The sequence below is a fragment of the Rana temporaria genome, chromosome 4 (assembly GCF_905171775.1).
Source record: "Rana temporaria chromosome 4, aRanTem1.1, whole genome shotgun sequence".
Classification (NCBI taxonomy): Eukaryota; Metazoa; Chordata; class Amphibia; order Anura; family Ranidae; genus Rana; species Rana temporaria.
In genome coordinates, this window is record NC_053492.1 from 53,766,590 (window position 1) to 53,783,174 (window position 16,585).

The 16,585-nt window shown below is 45.8% G+C and overlaps 4 non-coding genes across 4 annotated transcripts; all 4 read left to right on the forward strand.

Annotated features, from left to right (window-relative positions):
• Positions 1 to 4,900: 4,900 nt before the first annotated feature.
• Positions 4,901 to 5,083, forward strand: LOC120938571. Its single transcript, XR_005749141.1, has one exon. It is a non-coding gene; the product is annotated as a U2 spliceosomal RNA (small nuclear RNA).
• Positions 5,084 to 5,923: 840 nt separating this feature from the next.
• Positions 5,924 to 6,114, forward strand: LOC120938542. The gene has a single exon (XR_005749118.1). It is a non-coding gene; the product is annotated as a U2 spliceosomal RNA (small nuclear RNA).
• Positions 6,115 to 6,954: 840 nt separating this feature from the next.
• Positions 6,955 to 7,145, forward strand: LOC120938543. Its single transcript, XR_005749119.1, has one exon. It is a non-coding gene; the product is annotated as a U2 spliceosomal RNA (small nuclear RNA).
• A 6,414-nt stretch (positions 7,146 to 13,559) lies between these two features.
• On the forward strand, positions 13,560 to 13,742 carry LOC120938572. Its single transcript, XR_005749142.1, has one exon. It is a non-coding gene; the product is annotated as a U2 spliceosomal RNA (small nuclear RNA).
• The last annotated feature ends 2,843 nt before the right edge of the window (positions 13,743 to 16,585 follow it).

The following is a 16,585-nucleotide window of genomic DNA, read 5'->3' on the forward strand; positions in this document are numbered from 1 at the left end:
GGTCGGTGGCGTCCGGCACCCCCCCCAGACCTTCTCCATAGGGCGGAACCGGGGGTATCTGTGGTACCCTGGCCAACCACTGTTCTGCAGGCAGTGCTTCGCGTTCGGGCACACCAAAGACCAGTGCGAGTCCGGGTTGGCCTGCCGCAACTGCTTCAAGCAGGGTCACGGGGCGAGCCAATGTCCAGAGGGTAAGAGCTGCCACATCTGTGGGAGCCGTACCCACCTGGCTAGGCAGTGCCCTAAGGTTGGAAAACCAGCAAAGCCATCTGAGTCCACAACCGTGGCGGCGGGAATAAGATCGGTGGAGGCTTCAGGAGCGGTTGTGGAGCAAAGGGCACTGTCGTACGCAGATGTGGCCAGAGGTGGTCCTCCGGCTGCCGCGGTGAACTCCGGTGACCAGACCACAGGGCTACCCGAGGAAGTAGGGGAGCAGGCTGCCTGCCCCCCTATGGAGGGTGAGCCCGGTCCCTCCCCTCTGGACGCCGTGGGGGAGGAAGGGACCTCTTCTCTTCCCGAGAGGAGTGTCCCTGACAACCTCATGGCCGAGGGGGAGGCGGAGGGGAGCGGCATGGAGTCGGAGGGCCCCGAGGTGGAAGGGATGGAAGTGGGGCAGCCTTCCTTAAAAAGGAAGATGGAGGGTGCAGAGGCCCCTACTTCCTCCCAGGACATTGGCTCCTTTCCAGACTCCCCGGACCCCGGATCATCGGAAGCAGTTGTTGACTCGGACTCCTCACAGGCGCCATCATACGTGAGCACTGGTCAGGTGTCCAGCCTGCAGGAGGTGATGGGGTACTGCAGGCCCGGTTCGGTGGAGAAGGGGAAGGAGAAGGAGTCCGCAGGGGTAAGTTCAGTGTTGGGGGTGAGCCATCGTACCCGATCCGGAAAAACAAAGAAAAAGAAAAAGTCATGACGGGAGTATGATCCTTTTCTAATATTTTATGGCCTTACGGGTGTCTTCCCTCAATTGCAGAAGTATTGGGACGGCTGGTAGGCGGGCAGCGATCTTCCAAAAAATATCTGGAATCGCTGCCGATTTGATTTGCCTACAGGACTGCAATTTGAGGGAAGCCCCCCACACCGCTAAATGGACCCTAGGGGATGCGGTGTGGTCCCTCGGCCGAAGCAGGAATACGGGTGTAGGGGTTTTATTTAAAAATAGGAGGATCAGGATTTTAAGGAAGGTGGAGGTGGAGGTGGGGAGATGTTTGTGTGTTTTTTTAGAGTATGGGGGTGTTTGTTTTAAATTGTTTTGTGTTTATGCACCGGTGGATAAAAAAGGAAGGCTGGACCTGTGGGAGAAAATGAAGTTTTTTTTGGGGGGGAGGGATCCGGTTATTGTGTGTGGGGATTTTAACTGTATTTTACGCAGGGGGGATAGGTGTGGGGCTGGTGGTGGGGATATTGATAAGTCGGGGAAGGAGTTGGGTGAGGTTTTAAGTTTGTTTGGTTTGAGGGATGTGGGTGAAGGTGGTGGTTTTACATATTTTAGTGATCGGGGAACTGTACAATCACGTATTGATTTTTGTTTTATTTCCAAAAATTTGCAGGCACAAGATTTTACTGTCACACGGGAGCCTTTCTCGGACCATGGTAGGATCGAATGTGTTGTAAGTATGGATCCAGAGGTAACGTATGGTAAAGGTGTATGGAAGTTGAATGTGGAGTTGTTGGAAGATGAGAATGTGAAAAGAGAGTATGGGGTGTTTTTTGGAAGACTGAAGAGGAGGAGGAATGATTTTTTAAGTGTGATTGAGTGGTGGGAGTGGGTGAAAGAGCAGACTAAGAGGTTTTTTGTGAGGAAGGGGTGTGAGATTGCAAGGAAGGAGCGTGAGGTGTATGAATGGTGGCTGAAGAGGTTAGAATATTTGGAGGAGCTGAGAGAATGGGGAGAGGATGTGGGGTGTGATTTGGTGGAAGCAAGAAGGAAGTTGAGAGGTTTTATGGAACGAAGAGGGAGAGAGATTATGTCACAAGCGAGGATGGTGGTGAAAGAGAAGGATGAGAAGTGCACGCGGTTTTTCTTTAAGAAGGTGTATGGTGGGAGAGTGGATTTGTCAAGTGTGTTGGATGAGAATGGGCTGGAAGTGAATGGGAAGGAGAGAGTGGGGGAAGAAGTTTGTAAGTTTTATGCGGAGTTGTATAAGGAGAAGAAGAGGGATGCGAGAGTTGAGAAGGATGTGTTGAAGCAGGTGGAGATGTGTTTGGATTTGGATGATAAGAGTATGTTAGGGGAGAAAGTGAGTAAGGAGGAAGTTGATGAATGTCTTGGGAGTATGAAGAAAGGGAAAACGCCTGGTAGTGATGGTTTGCCTGTTGAGTTTTATTGTGCGTTCTGGGATGTGATTGGTGATTGTGTGTATGAGATGGTGATGAAAGTTCTGGAAGTTGGGAGGATGCCTGATTCTATGATGAAAAGTGTGATTGTTTTATTGTATAAGAAAGGAGATAAGCGTGAGTTGAAAAATTGGAGGCCTATATCGTTGTTGAATGTGGATTATAAGGTTGTGGCGAAAGTGTTGGCAAATAGGTTGCGTGCGGTAGCGGAGAAATTGGTGGGAGAGGAGCAAGTGTGTGCGGTGCCTGGGAGGTCGATTGCAGAAAGCTTGTTGAGTCTGAGGGATGTGTTGTGGTTATGTAAGGAGAGGAAGCAGGAGGTGGCTGTGTTGGCTGTGGATTTTGAGAAAGCGTTTGATAGAGTGTCGCATGAGTTTATGTTTAAAGTGTTAAGGAGAATGGGGATACCTGAGGTTCTGATTGGGTGGATTAAGTGTTTATATAGAGGTATGGTAAGTAAGGTGTTGCTGAATGGATGGCTGACCAATGACATCAACTTTGGGTCAGGAGTGAGACAGGGATGCCCGTTGTCGCCTGTTTTGTTTGTTTGTGTAATTGAGCCGTTGTTGAGGATGTTGGCAAAAGATAAGTGTGTGAGGGGAGTTGAGGTTCCTGGGAGTGGGGGTAGAGTTTTGAAGGTGATTGGATATATGGATGATGTTACTGTGGTTTGCAAGGATATGGTAGGGTTAAGAAGGGTGAAACTATTGATTGAGATTTTTTGTATGGCAAGTGGGTTTTGTGTGAATATGGAAAAGAGTGAGTGCAAGTTGTTTGGGGTGTGGGGAACGGTTGAACAATGTGGTTGGAAGTTTTGTGTTGGAGGATTGAGGATTTTGGGTGTTAAGTTTGATGGAGATTTGTATGGGAGAGAGAGTTGGCAGGATGTGTTGGCGAGAGTGAAGAAGAAAGTTGACTTTTGGTCTCTAAGGACTTTATCGATGGAAGGGAAAGTGTTGGTTGTGAAAGCGGTTGTGATTCCTATTTTGTTGTTTTTGTATTATGTATTTCCAGCGCCTGATAGAATGATGAAGCAGATTGTGAGAGTGTGTTTTTCGTTTTTTTGGTCGTCGCGGATGGAGAAGTTGAAGAGAGAGAAAGTGATGAAAGGTGCAATGAATGGTGGGAAAGGAATGGTGAGTATTGAGAAGTTTCTGGTGGTGAAGTATGTAAGTATGTGTGTGAGATTAAGTGAGAAAGAGAATATTGCAGGATGTATGGTGAGATATGCTGGTGGGAGTGTGTTGCGGAAATGTAAGTTGTGTGAGGTTGATCTGAGGAAGCCTGTATGTTTTGTTGCGCCTTGGTTTTATGTGAGGATTGATAGGTGTATGAGGAGGTATGAATTGCGAGATGTGACGCGGGATAAATGGTGTGAGAGTAAGAAGATTGTGCAGTTGTTGAAAGAGAGGGAGGAAGTGGAAGGAATAGGTGGTTTGAGAGTTGCTGAATGTAAGAAAGTCTGGAAGAATGTGTGTTGTAAGGGTTTGGACAATAGGCAGAAAGATGTTGCATGGATGGGGGTGCATGGGTGTTTGCCTACGAGAGAGTTTCAGAGGAGGAGAAGGTTGGTTGATAGTGAGGTGTGTCCGAGGAGTGGGTGTGGGGGGATTGAGAGAGTGATACATGTGTTTTGGGAGTGCCGGTATGCTAGGAAAATATGGAGTAGGATGGAGAAGATGGTGAAGGGATTGACTGGTGTGGATGTTTTAACATATGAGATGGTGTTGTATGGTTTGAGTGATCTAACGTGGAATGAGGAGAGATTGTTGTGGATAGTGGTGAATTGTGTTAAGGAATGTTTGTGGGATGTACGGAATATCTTTGTTTTTAGGCAAGAGATTGTGAAAGTGAGGGAATGTGTGGCCATGGTCCGAGGAAGGATTTTTAATTATGTATATTTTGATTTTAAGAGATTGGGTGAGGGTGATGCACGGAGGTTGTGGAAAATTGATATGTGGAAGCAATGGTGTATATAATGTGTGTTTTTTTGTTCGGGATTATGTTTTTGATGTTTTTGATGGAATTAACCTTTATTTTTTGTCTTTCAGGGTGAGTGCAGGTGGTGGTGAAGGGACAGTGTGGAGAAAGTGTATAGGAGTGATTTTGTTTGTGTAGGGATAGGGTTGAGGGACAGTGTATTGTAGGGGTAGTTTTTTGATCCTTGTTGTTGCTAATCGATGGGTGGATGGGGATTTCTTGTAAAATGTTTTTTTTTCTTGTTATCTTGATTTTTTGCTATATTTTGCTGTATTTTGTTATTTGTTGTTGTATGCTTTGTTATTTACCTTTTTGTGGGAGGGATTTTCGGGAGGGTTTTGTGGGTGGGTTCTGGGAGGGAAAGGGGTGTGTTATGTAAATATTGTCAACATTTTTTTGTATTATGTAAATATTGTCTTTTTGTATTATGTAAATATTGTCTTTGTTTTTGTATTATGTAAATATCGTCTTTGTTTTTGTATTATGTAAATATTGTCTTTATGTTGTATTTTAAATATTGTACAAAACTTTAAGACCTTTTTTGTACATATTTTGTCAAATGTTACTTTGTATTTTACTTGTGAAATTTTAAATAAAAGAATTAAAAAAAAAATCTGTTCTTATCAGTTTAATATCTGATACGTCCCCTATCTGGGGACCATATATTAAATGGATTTTTAGAACAGGGAGATGGAAGAAGAGCTTGCTCTGTCCACTCCACGCATCGACCTGGTATTGCAGTACCTCCAGGACCGGTGCACCCCTCTTATGCAGTGTCAAAAAATAGATTTAACTGGAACATCATCCAACTTGTTTGTCTTGTGTCTTCTTGTTGCTTGCTGACAATGTTTTTTGCTTGAACTCGGTTCTGTGCTCTAATAAACTGGCATTTAACCCTTGTGTCCTTGTCTTCATTGCTTCTTGTCACTTTCTTGCCAAATGCCATTACTTTATCAAGTTACCTGTACAGCAACACCTAGATTTAGTCAGGGCATGCAATTTTCGACAAGTCAGCTAGTGTCCTACTCCTCGCTCTCTCTTTCCTAAGGCCCAAAATGAAGCCTTCGATAAGCAGTGACTACTCTGCTGACAAAAAAAGGGGCTGAATTTGCTCCATTGCTGTGTGCCTTGCTGCATGCAGCAGCTAGCTAGAAAAGGCAGCTGTGGCAAGGCTTTTTTATTTTTATCCGTAGGATCCCTTAGTCTTTGACTCCCTCTAGTGGTCCTCGATTTTCTTCCACGTTATGTTAACTAAGTCCACGTTATGCTAACTAGGAGGCCGGCCCATGCAAATGATTTTCCTTGTTGAACGTGCACGAGGAGCAACGAGAAGCACCTGAATGTGTGCAATTCTTATTTTGGGATGACTGAAGGTCATGATTGGGCTCCAGCAGTGTTGGGCAGGTGTCAGAAAAGGGTGGATTGTCCAGTAGACAGGGGTTCAGGCCTGTAGACCAGCGACACCCGTCTGGCTGAAGATTCACACCTCCGGACAGCCTAGACTGGGGGGAAGGGCGCTTGCCGGGTACAGGCAAACGGGCAACTCTCAGCGAGCCCTCCGGTGGGGCCAGAAAGCCGCTCGCTCGGAACAGAGAATAATTGGGTTATCGCTTCTCGGCCTTTTGGCTAAGATCAAGTGTAGTATCTGTTCTTATCAGTTTAATATCTGATACGTCCCCTATCTGGGGACCATATATTAAATGGATTTTTAGAACAGGGAGATGGAAGAAGAGCTTGCTCTGTCCACTCCACGCATCGACCTGGTATTGCAGTACCTCCAGGACCGGTGCACCCCTCTTATGCAGTGTCAAAAAATAGATTTAACTGGAACATCATCCAACTTGTTTGTCTTGTGTCTTCTTGTTGCTTGCTGACAATGTTTTTTGCTTGAACTCGGTTCTGTGCTCTAATAAACTGGCATTTAACCCTTGTGTCCTTGTCTTCATTGCTTCTTGTCACTTTCTTGCCAAATGCCATTACTTTATCAAGTTACCTGTACAGCAACACCTAGATTTAGTCAGGGCATGCAATTTTCGACAAGTCAGCTAGTGTCCTACTCCTCGCTCTCTCTTTCCTAAGGCCCAAAATGAAGCCTTCGATAAGCAGTGACTACTCTGCTGACAAAAAAAGGGGCTGAATTTGCTCCATTGCTGTGTGCCTTGCTGCATGCAGCAGCTAGCTAGAAAAGGCAGCTGTGGCAAGGCTTTTTTATTTTTATCCGTAGGATCCCTTAGTCTTTGACTCCCTCTAGTGGTCCTCGATTTTCTTCCACGTTATGTTAACTAAGTCCACGTTATGCTAACTAGGAGGCCGGCCCATGCAAATGATTTTCCTTGTTGAACGTGCACGAGGAGCAACGAGAAGCACCTGAATGTGTGCAATTCTTATTTTGGGATGACTGAAGGTCATGATTGGGCTCCAGCAGTGTTGGGCAGGTGTCAGAAAAGGGTGGATTGTCCAGTAGACAGGGGTTCAGGCCTGTAGACCAGCGACACCCGTCTGGCTGAAGATTCACACCTCCGGACAGCCTAGACTGGGGGGAAGGGCGCTTGCCGGGTACAGGCAAACGGGCAACTCTCAGCGAGCCCTCCGGTGGGGCCAGAAAGCCGCTCGCTCGGAACAGAGAATAATTGGGTTATCGCTTCTCGGCCTTTTGGCTAAGATCAAGTGTAGTATCTGTTCTTATCAGTTTAATATCTGATACGTCCCCTATCTGGGGACCATATATTAAATGGATTTTTAGAACAGGGAGATGGAAGAAGAGCTTGCTCTGTCCACTCCACGCATCGACCTGGTATTGCAGTACCTCCAGGACCGGTGCACCCCTCTTATGCAGTGTCAAAAAATAGATTTAACTGGAACATCATCCAACTTGTTTGTCTTGTGTCTTCTTGTTGCTTGCTGACAATGTTTTTTGCTTGAACTCGGTTCTGTGCTCTAATAAACTGGCATTTAACCCTTGTGTCCTTGTCTTCATTGCTTCTTGTCACTTTCTTGCCAAATGCCATTACTTTATCAAGTTACCTGTACAGCAACACCTAGATTTAGTCAGGGCATGCAATTTTCGACAAGTCAGCTAGTGTCCTACTCCTCGCTCTCTCTTTCCTAAGGCCCAAAATGAAGCCTTCGATAAGCAGTGACTACTCTGCTGACAAAAAAAGGGGCTGAATTTGCTCCATTGCTGTGTGCCTTGCTGCATGCAGCAGCTAGCTAGAAAAGGCAGCTGTGGCAAGGCTTTTTTATTTTTATCCGTAGGATCCCTTAGTCTTTGACTCCCTCTAGTGGTCCTCGATTTTCTTCCACGTTATGTTAACTAAGTCCACGTTATGCTAACTAGGAGGCCGGCCCATGCAAATGATTTTCCTTGTTGAACGTGCACGAGGAGCAACGAGAAGCACCTGAATGTGTGCAATTCTTATTTTGGGATGACTGAAGGTCATGATTGGGCTCCAGCAGTGTTGGGCAGGTGTCAGAAAAGGGTGGATTGTCCAGTAGACAGGGGTTCAGGCCTGTAGACCAGCGACACCCGTCTGGCTGAAGATTCACACCTCCGGACAGCCTAGACTGGGGGGAAGGGCGCTTGCCGGGTACAGGCAAACGGGCAACTCTCAGCGAGCCCTCCGGTGGGGCCAGAAAGCCGCTCGCTCGGAACAGAGAATAATTGGGTGATCGCTTCTCGGCCTTTTGGCTAAGATCAAGTGTAGTCTCCACTGCCTGATTCTTAGTCAAGAGGTGTCTGGGGTACCCGGAGGTCGGCCTTGGGGGGATCGTTCTCTACGGAGAGCCCCCCCTTGCTGCTATTGGCCCGAGGCTTAGTCCCCAGACAACGGGTTGCGATCACCTCGCCCTACCATCCATGTGGTGGGGGTGGGATCGGTGGGCGAGAGGATGATTGGGCCGCCTAGCGCACCCAATACTTTGAGGCTGGCCGTGGCCGAGCCTAAGCGTGATGTTGTTGGTTTGCACTTTGTTCAGAAGCGTTTGATCGAAGAGCTTTTTGGGATGCGGAGAGAAAGCATATTTTGCGTGCAGTGTTTCCCCACTACTGGATTGTATGACGTTACATTCTGGAAAAAAGAAGACCTGCAGACATGCCTGCTTCGGAAGGGGGAGAAGGAAGGCCATGAACTATTGGATGGGATCATGTTCCTGTCAAGTGAGACAACAGTGCGGCTCCCCATCACTGTGCATATGTTCAACCCTTTTGTACAGGATGGGGAGATCGCTGCCTTTTTACATAGGTACTGCGAGTCAGTTTCTGCGGGCGTGAAACTGACAAATGTTTTCGGTACTTTTAATGGGCAGCGTAGATTCTGGGTCACCTTCCAGGCGGACAAGGAAGGGGTCGGTGGCGTCCGGCACCCCCCCCAGACCTTCTCCATAGGGCGGAACCGGGGGTATCTGTGGTACCCTGGCCAACCACTGTTCTGCAGGCAGTGCTTCGCGTTCGGGCACACCAAAGACCAGTGCGAGTCCGGGTTGGCCTGCCGCAACTGCTTCAAGCAGGGTCACGGGGCGAGCCAATGTCCAGAGGGTAAGAGCTGCCACATCTGTGGGAGCCGTACCCACCTGGCTAGGCAGTGCCCTAAGGTTGGAAAACCAGCAAAGCCATCTGAGTCCACAACCGTGGCGGCGGGAATAAGATCGGTGGAGGCTTCAGGAGCGGTTGTGGAGCAAAGGGCACTGTCGTACGCAGATGTGGCCAGAGGTGGTCCTCCGGCTGCCGCGGTGAACTCCGGTGACCAGACCACAGGGCTACCCGAGGAAGTAGGGGAGCAGGCTGCCTGCCCCCCTATGGAGGGTGAGCCCGGTCCCTCCCCTCTGGACGCCGTGGGGGAGGAAGGGACCTCTTCTCTTCCCGAGAGGAGTGTCCCTGACAACCTCATGGCCGAGGGGGAGGCGGAGGGGAGCGGCATGGAGTCGGAGGGCCCCGAGGTGGAAGGGATGGAAGTGGGGCAGCCTTCCTTAAAAAGGAAGATGGAGGGTGCAGAGGCCCCTACTTCCTCCCAGGACATTGGCTCCTTTCCAGACTCCCCGGACCCCGGATCATCGGAAGCAGTTGTTGACTCGGACTCCTCACAGGCGCCATCATACGTGAGCACTGGTCAGGTGTCCAGCCTGCAGGAGGTGATGGGGTACTGCAGGCCCGGTTCGGTGGAGAAGGGGAAGGAGAAGGAGTCCGCAGGGGTAAGTTCAGTGTTGGGGGTGAGCCATCGTACCCGATCCGGAAAAACAAAGAAAAAGAAAAAGTCATGACGGGAGTATGATCCTTTTCTAATATTTTATGGCCTTACGGGTGTCTTCCCTCAATTGCAGAAGTATTGGGACGGCTGGTAGGCGGGCAGCGATCTTCCAAAAAATATCTGGAATCGCTGCCGATTTGATTTGCCTACAGGACTGCAATTTGAGGGAAGCCCCCCACACCGCTAAATGGACCCTAGGGGATGCGGTGTGGTCCCTCGGCCGAAGCAGGAATACGGGTGTAGGGGTTTTATTTAAAAATAGGAGGATCAGGATTTTAAGGAAGGTGGAGGTGGAGGTGGGGAGATGTTTGTGTGTTTTTTTAGAGTATGGGGGTGTTTGTTTTAAATTGTTTTGTGTTTATGCACCGGTGGATAAAAAAGGAAGGCTGGACCTGTGGGAGAAAATGAAGTTTTTTTTGGGGGGGAGGGATCCGGTTATTGTGTGTGGGGATTTTAACTGTATTTTACGCAGGGGGGATAGGTGTGGGGCTGGTGGTGGGGATATTGATAAGTCGGGGAAGGAGTTGGGTGAGGTTTTAAGTTTGTTTGGTTTGAGGGATGTGGGTGAAGGTGGTGGTTTTACATATTTTAGTGATCGGGGAACTGTACAATCACGTATTGATTTTTGTTTTATTTCCAAAAATTTGCAGGCACAAGATTTTACTGTCACACGGGAGCCTTTCTCGGACCATGGTAGGATCGAATGTGTTGTAAGTATGGATCCAGAGGTAACGTATGGTAAAGGTGTATGGAAGTTGAATGTGGAGTTGTTGGAAGATGAGAATGTGAAAAGAGAGTATGGGGTGTTTTTTGGAAGACTGAAGAGGAGGAGGAATGATTTTTTAAGTGTGATTGAGTGGTGGGAGTGGGTGAAAGAGCAGACTAAGAGGTTTTTTGTGAGGAAGGGGTGTGAGATTGCAAGGAAGGAGCGTGAGGTGTATGAATGGTGGCTGAAGAGGTTAGAATATTTGGAGGAGCTGAGAGAATGGGGAGAGGATGTGGGGTGTGATTTGGTGGAAGCAAGAAGGAAGTTGAGAGGTTTTATGGAACGAAGAGGGAGAGAGATTATGTCACAAGCGAGGATGGTGGTGAAAGAGAAGGATGAGAAGTGCACGCGGTTTTTCTTTAAGAAGGTGTATGGTGGGAGAGTGGATTTGTCAAGTGTGTTGGATGAGAATGGGCTGGAAGTGAATGGGAAGGAGAGAGTGGGGGAAGAAGTTTGTAAGTTTTATGCGGAGTTGTATAAGGAGAAGAAGAGGGATGCGAGAGTTGAGAAGGATGTGTTGAAGCAGGTGGAGATGTGTTTGGATTTGGATGATAAGAGTATGTTAGGGGAGAAAGTGAGTAAGGAGGAAGTTGATGAATGTCTTGGGAGTATGAAGAAAGGGAAAACGCCTGGTAGTGATGGTTTGCCTGTTGAGTTTTATTGTGCGTTCTGGGATGTGATTGGTGATTGTGTGTATGAGATGGTGATGAAAGTTCTGGAAGTTGGGAGGATGCCTGATTCTATGATGAAAAGTGTGATTGTTTTATTGTATAAGAAAGGAGATAAGCGTGAGTTGAAAAATTGGAGGCCTATATCGTTGTTGAATGTGGATTATAAGGTTGTGGCGAAAGTGTTGGCAAATAGGTTGCGTGCGGTAGCGGAGAAATTGGTGGGAGAGGAGCAAGTGTGTGCGGTGCCTGGGAGGTCGATTGCAGAAAGCTTGTTGAGTCTGAGGGATGTGTTGTGGTTATGTAAGGAGAGGAAGCAGGAGGTGGCTGTGTTGGCTGTGGATTTTGAGAAAGCGTTTGATAGAGTGTCGCATGAGTTTATGTTTAAAGTGTTAAGGAGAATGGGGATACCTGAGGTTCTGATTGGGTGGATTAAGTGTTTATATAGAGGTATGGTAAGTAAGGTGTTGCTGAATGGATGGCTGACCAATGACATCAACATTGGGTCAGGAGTGAGACAGGGATGCCCGTTGTCGCCTGTTTTGTTTGTTTGTGTAATTGAGCCGTTGTTGAGGATGTTGGCAAAAGATAAGTGTGTGAGGGGAGTTGAGGTTCCTGGGAGTGGGGGTAGAGTTTTGAAGGTGATTGGATATATGGATGATGTTACTGTGGTTTGCAAGGATATGGTAGGGTTAAGAAGGGTGAAACTATTGATTGAGATTTTTTGTATGGCAAGTGGGTTTTGTGTGAATATGGAAAAGAGTGAGTGCAAGTTGTTTGGGGTGTGGGGAACGGTTGAACAATGTGGTTGGAAGTTTTGTGTTGGAGGATTGAGGATTTTGGGTGTTAAGTTTGATGGAGATTTGTATGGGAGAGAGAGTTGGCAGGATGTGTTGGCGAGAGTGAAGAAGAAAGTGGATTTTTGGTCTCTAAGGACTTTATCGATGGAAGGGAAAGTGTTGGTTGTGAAAGCGGTTGTGATTCCTATTTTGTTGTTTTTGTATTATGTATTTCCAGCGCCTGATAGAATGATGAAGCAGATTGTGAGAGTGTGTTTTTCGTTTTTTTGGTCGTCGCGGATGGAGAAGTTGAAGAGAGAGAAAGTGATGAAAGGTGCAATGAATGGTGGGAAAGGAATGGTGAGTATTGAGAAGTTTCTGGTGGTGAAGTATGTAAGTATGTGTGTGAGATTAAGTGAGAAAGAGAATATTGCAGGATGTATGGTGAGATATGCTGGTGGGAGTGTGTTGCGGAAATGTAAGTTGTGTGAGGTTGATCTGAGGAAGCCTGTATGTTTTGTTGCGCCTTGGTTTTATGTGAGGATTGATAGGTGTATGAGGAGGTATGAATTGCGAGATGTGACGCGGGATAAATGGTGTGAGAGTAAGAAGATTGTGCAGTTGTTGAAAGAGAGGGAGGAAGTGGAAGGAATAGGTGGTTTGAGAGTTGCTGAATGTAAGAAAGTCTGGAAGAATGTGTGTTGTAAGGGTTTGGACAATAGGCAGAAAGATGTTGCATGGATGGGGGTGCATGGGTGTTTGCCTACGAGAGAGTTTCAGAGGAGGAGAAGGTTGGTTGATAGTGAGGTGTGTCCGAGGAGTGGGTGTTGGGGGATTGAGAGAGTGATACATGTGTTTTGGGAGTGCCGGTATGCTAGGAAAATATGGAGTAGGATGGAGAAGATGGTGAAGGGATTGACTGGTGTGGATGTTTTAACATATGAGATGGTGTTGTATGGTTTGAGTGATCTAACGTGGAATGAGGAGAGATTGTTGTGGATAGTGGTGAATTGTGTTAAGGAATGTTTGTGGGATGTACGGAATATCTTTGTTTTTAGGCAAGAGATTGTGAAAGTGAGGGAATGTGTGGCCATGGTCCGAGGAAGGATTTTTAATTATGTATATTTTGATTTTAAGAGATTGGGTGAGGGTGATGCACGGAGGTTGTGGAAAATTGATATGTGGAAGCAATGGTGTATATAATGTGTGTTTTTTTGTTCGGGATTATGTTTTTGATGTTTTTGATGGAATTAACCTTTATTTTTTGTCTTTCAGGGTGAGTGCAGGTGGTGGTGAAGGGACAGTGTGGAGAAAGTGTATAGGAGTGATTTTGTTTGTGTAGGGATAGGGTTGAGGGACAGTGTATTGTAGGGGTAGTTTTTTGATCTTTGTTGTTGCTAATCGATGGGTGGATGGGGATTTCTTGTAAAATGTTTTTTTTCTTGTTATCTTGATTTTTTGCTATATTTTGCTGTATTTTGTTATTTGTTGTTGTATGCTTTGTTATTTACCTTTTTGTGGGAGGGATTTTCGGGAGGGTTTTGTGGGTGGGTTCTGGGAGGGAAAGGGGTGTGTTATGTAAATATTGTCAACATTTTTTTGTATTATGTAAATATTGTCTTTTTGTATTATGTAAATATCGTCTTTGTTTTTGTATTATGTAAATATCGTCTTTGTTTTTGTATTATGTAAATATTGTCTTTATGTTGTATTTTAAATATTGTACAAAACTTTAAGACCTTTTTTGTACATATTTTGTCAAATGTTACTTTGTATTTTACTTGTGAAATTTTAAATAAAAGAATTAAAAAAAAAATCTGTTCTTATCAGTTTAATATCTGATACGTCCCCTATCTGGGGACCATATATTAAATGGATTTTTAGAACAGGGAGATGGAAGAAGAGCTTGCTCTGTCCACTCCACGCATCGACCTGGTATTGCAGTACCTCCAGGACCGGTGCACCCCTCTCTTACGCAGTGTCAAAAAATAGATTTAACTGGAACATCATCCAACTTGTTTGTCTTGTGTGTTCTTGTTGCTTGCTGCTGACAATGTTTCTTGCTTAAACTCGGTTCCGTGCTCCAATAAACTGGCATTTAACCCTTGTGTCTTTGTCTTCATTGCTTCTTGTCTGTCACTTTCTTGCCAAATGCCACTACTTGATCAAGTTACCTATACAGCAACACCTAGATTTAGTCAGGGCATCCAATTTTCGACAAGTCAGCTAGTGTTCTACTCCTCGCTCTCTCTTTCCTAAGGCCCAAAATGAAGCCTTCGATAAGCAGTGACTACTCTGCTGACAAAAAAGGGGGCTGAATTTGCTCCATTGCTGTCTGCCTTGCTGCATGCAGCAGCTAGCTAGAAAAGTCTGCTGTGGCAAGGGTTTTTTATTTTTATCCGGAGGATCCCTTAGTCTTTGACTCCCTCTAGTGGCCCTCGATTTTCTTCCACGTTATGTTAACTAAGTCCACGTTATGCTAACTAGGAGGCCGGCCCATGCAAATGATTTTCCTTGTTGAACGTGAACGAGGAGCAACGACAAGCACCTGAACGTGTGCAATTCTTATTTTGGGATGACTGAGGGTCATGACTGGGCTCCAGCAGTGTTGGGCAGGTGTCAGAAAGGGGTGGATTGTCCAGTAGACAGGGGGTCAGGCCTGTAGACCAGCGACACCCGTCTGGCTGAAGATTCACACCTCCGGACAGCCTAGACTGGGGGGAAGGGCGCTTGCCGGGTACAGGCAAACGGGCAACTCTCAGCGAGCCCTCCGGTGGGGCCAGAAAGCCGCTCGCTCGGAACAGAGAATAATTGGGTTATCGCTTCTCGGCCTTTTGGCTTCGATCTTGTCGTTGTCAGAGGGTTAGACTTGATACACCAGCCACTCTCGGCCTGTTAATTGGTTCCCTACGGGGTCCAGTTGCTGCTGCTATTGGGTTTGGCGCTGTGGATTGTCGTAGAGCTGCGATCAACTTGAAGAGGTGCTGATCCTGGTCGGTGAACGGAAGAAGAACATCCTAGCCTTTTTGGTGAAGAATCCTGTTCCTGTAACTGTCTGCGTTTGGTCCATCTTTTTGAGGATTTCTTGGAGGAATTTCTAGCGAAGAAAATGGCGTCCAGAGGGGAATCTTTTGACTACATCGAAAACACCATCAGATTTGTGATCCAACCGGAGGCCCAAGGTATGTTGGATCTACGGATTTTTGCGAAGACTATCTTGCAAAACATGTTGGGCATTGACCTAAAAAAGCTCTTATGCTTGCAATCTTTTCCAAAAAAGAAAAGCTATGATGTAACTTTCCAGTCACGAGGAGACTGTGAAACAGTTTACGCAAAATATATAGAGCTACAGGATACTGATATTTTCAGGGGGATCCTTGTTCATCCACTCTTCTCCAAACAAGAGAAGCTTGTGATAGTACATATGTACAATCCACATGTCACTGAAAAACAAGTGATAGGTATACTCGTCCCATACTGTGAAAATGTCAAATATGAAGGGAAGATTCTGAATGAAGTGGGGGTCTGGAATGGGAAAAGAAAATTCAAGGTCACCTTTAGACCATGCTCCCAATCCTATGGAGGTTTCATGCGACCCCCTCCTTTAATTACCGGCAGTAACAGAGGATACTTATATTACAATGGGATGCCTCCCTATTGTAAAGGATGTAAATCCTTTGGACATAACATGGACTCTTGTCCAAGATTGGCAGTGTGTGAATTGTGCCAAAAAAGAGGGCACACGAAAGAACATTGTCCAGTAAACAAAGATCTGTTTGACTTACTGGTCGAAACGTTTGAAAAAATGGAAGAGTCAAACCAGCCTCAGGAAGAACAAAATGGTGAGACTGCGGAACAACAAAAGACAGAGGTCCCTGAGACCCCTGCAGAAAACCTAAAAAAAAAAACATCAGTGGAGATACCAGAACAAATGGACTCCTCTGAGTCAAAAAAGAGAAGCAGACCGGAAGAAGAATCCGGTAAGCCGGATAAAGAAAAAATGAAACTTTGTGAAGAGGAAGAAGAAGAAGAGGAAGAAGAAGAAGATGAACCAGGGGTTGCTCCCAGGAAGAAGATGGGCTGTGTGTCAGGAAGTGGAGAAGGTCCGCCGGGTCAGATGGAGGGAATGTCCAGCGACTCTTCAGTTCCATGTCACCAAACATCACCCCTTGTGGTAGACCTCTCTGATAGAGAAGAAGCGGATTTAAATGATTTGGGAATAAACTCCCCAAACATTGAAATATTGAGGAATAACCAAGAAACATGGTGAAATAATAATGAATACAAAATTAAAAGTATTATCTCTAAATGTTAGAGGTTTAAAAACAAAAACGAAACGGATGGTATTATATGATTTTTTAAGTACTATGGACTTTGATTTTTGTTTTTTACAAGAATGTGGCATCAGCCATCGAAGTTCATATAACAACTATAAAAAAGAGTGGATTTATGGACCTTCTGTGTGGTCTGGATCCAATACTAACCGAAATGATGGCGTTGCAATACTCACCAAAAATGTAAATATTGAAATCAAAAGAGTAACAGAAATTATCCCTGGCAGAATCTTACAAGTTGAATGGGATCGTTTTGGCGAAAAGATAAGATGCATTAATGTGTATGCTTCACCTGAGGAAAAAGACAGAAAAGAAAATTTTGAGGTCTTAAAATATTTTTCAGTTGGACAAAGCCCATTGATAATCGGTGGTGATTTTAATTGTGTTTGGCCGGGTGAGACTCGTGAAAGACCAGGGAAAAATGATAAAACTGATTACTCTGCAAAGATTTTGAAAAAAATTGTTGAAGATGTATGCT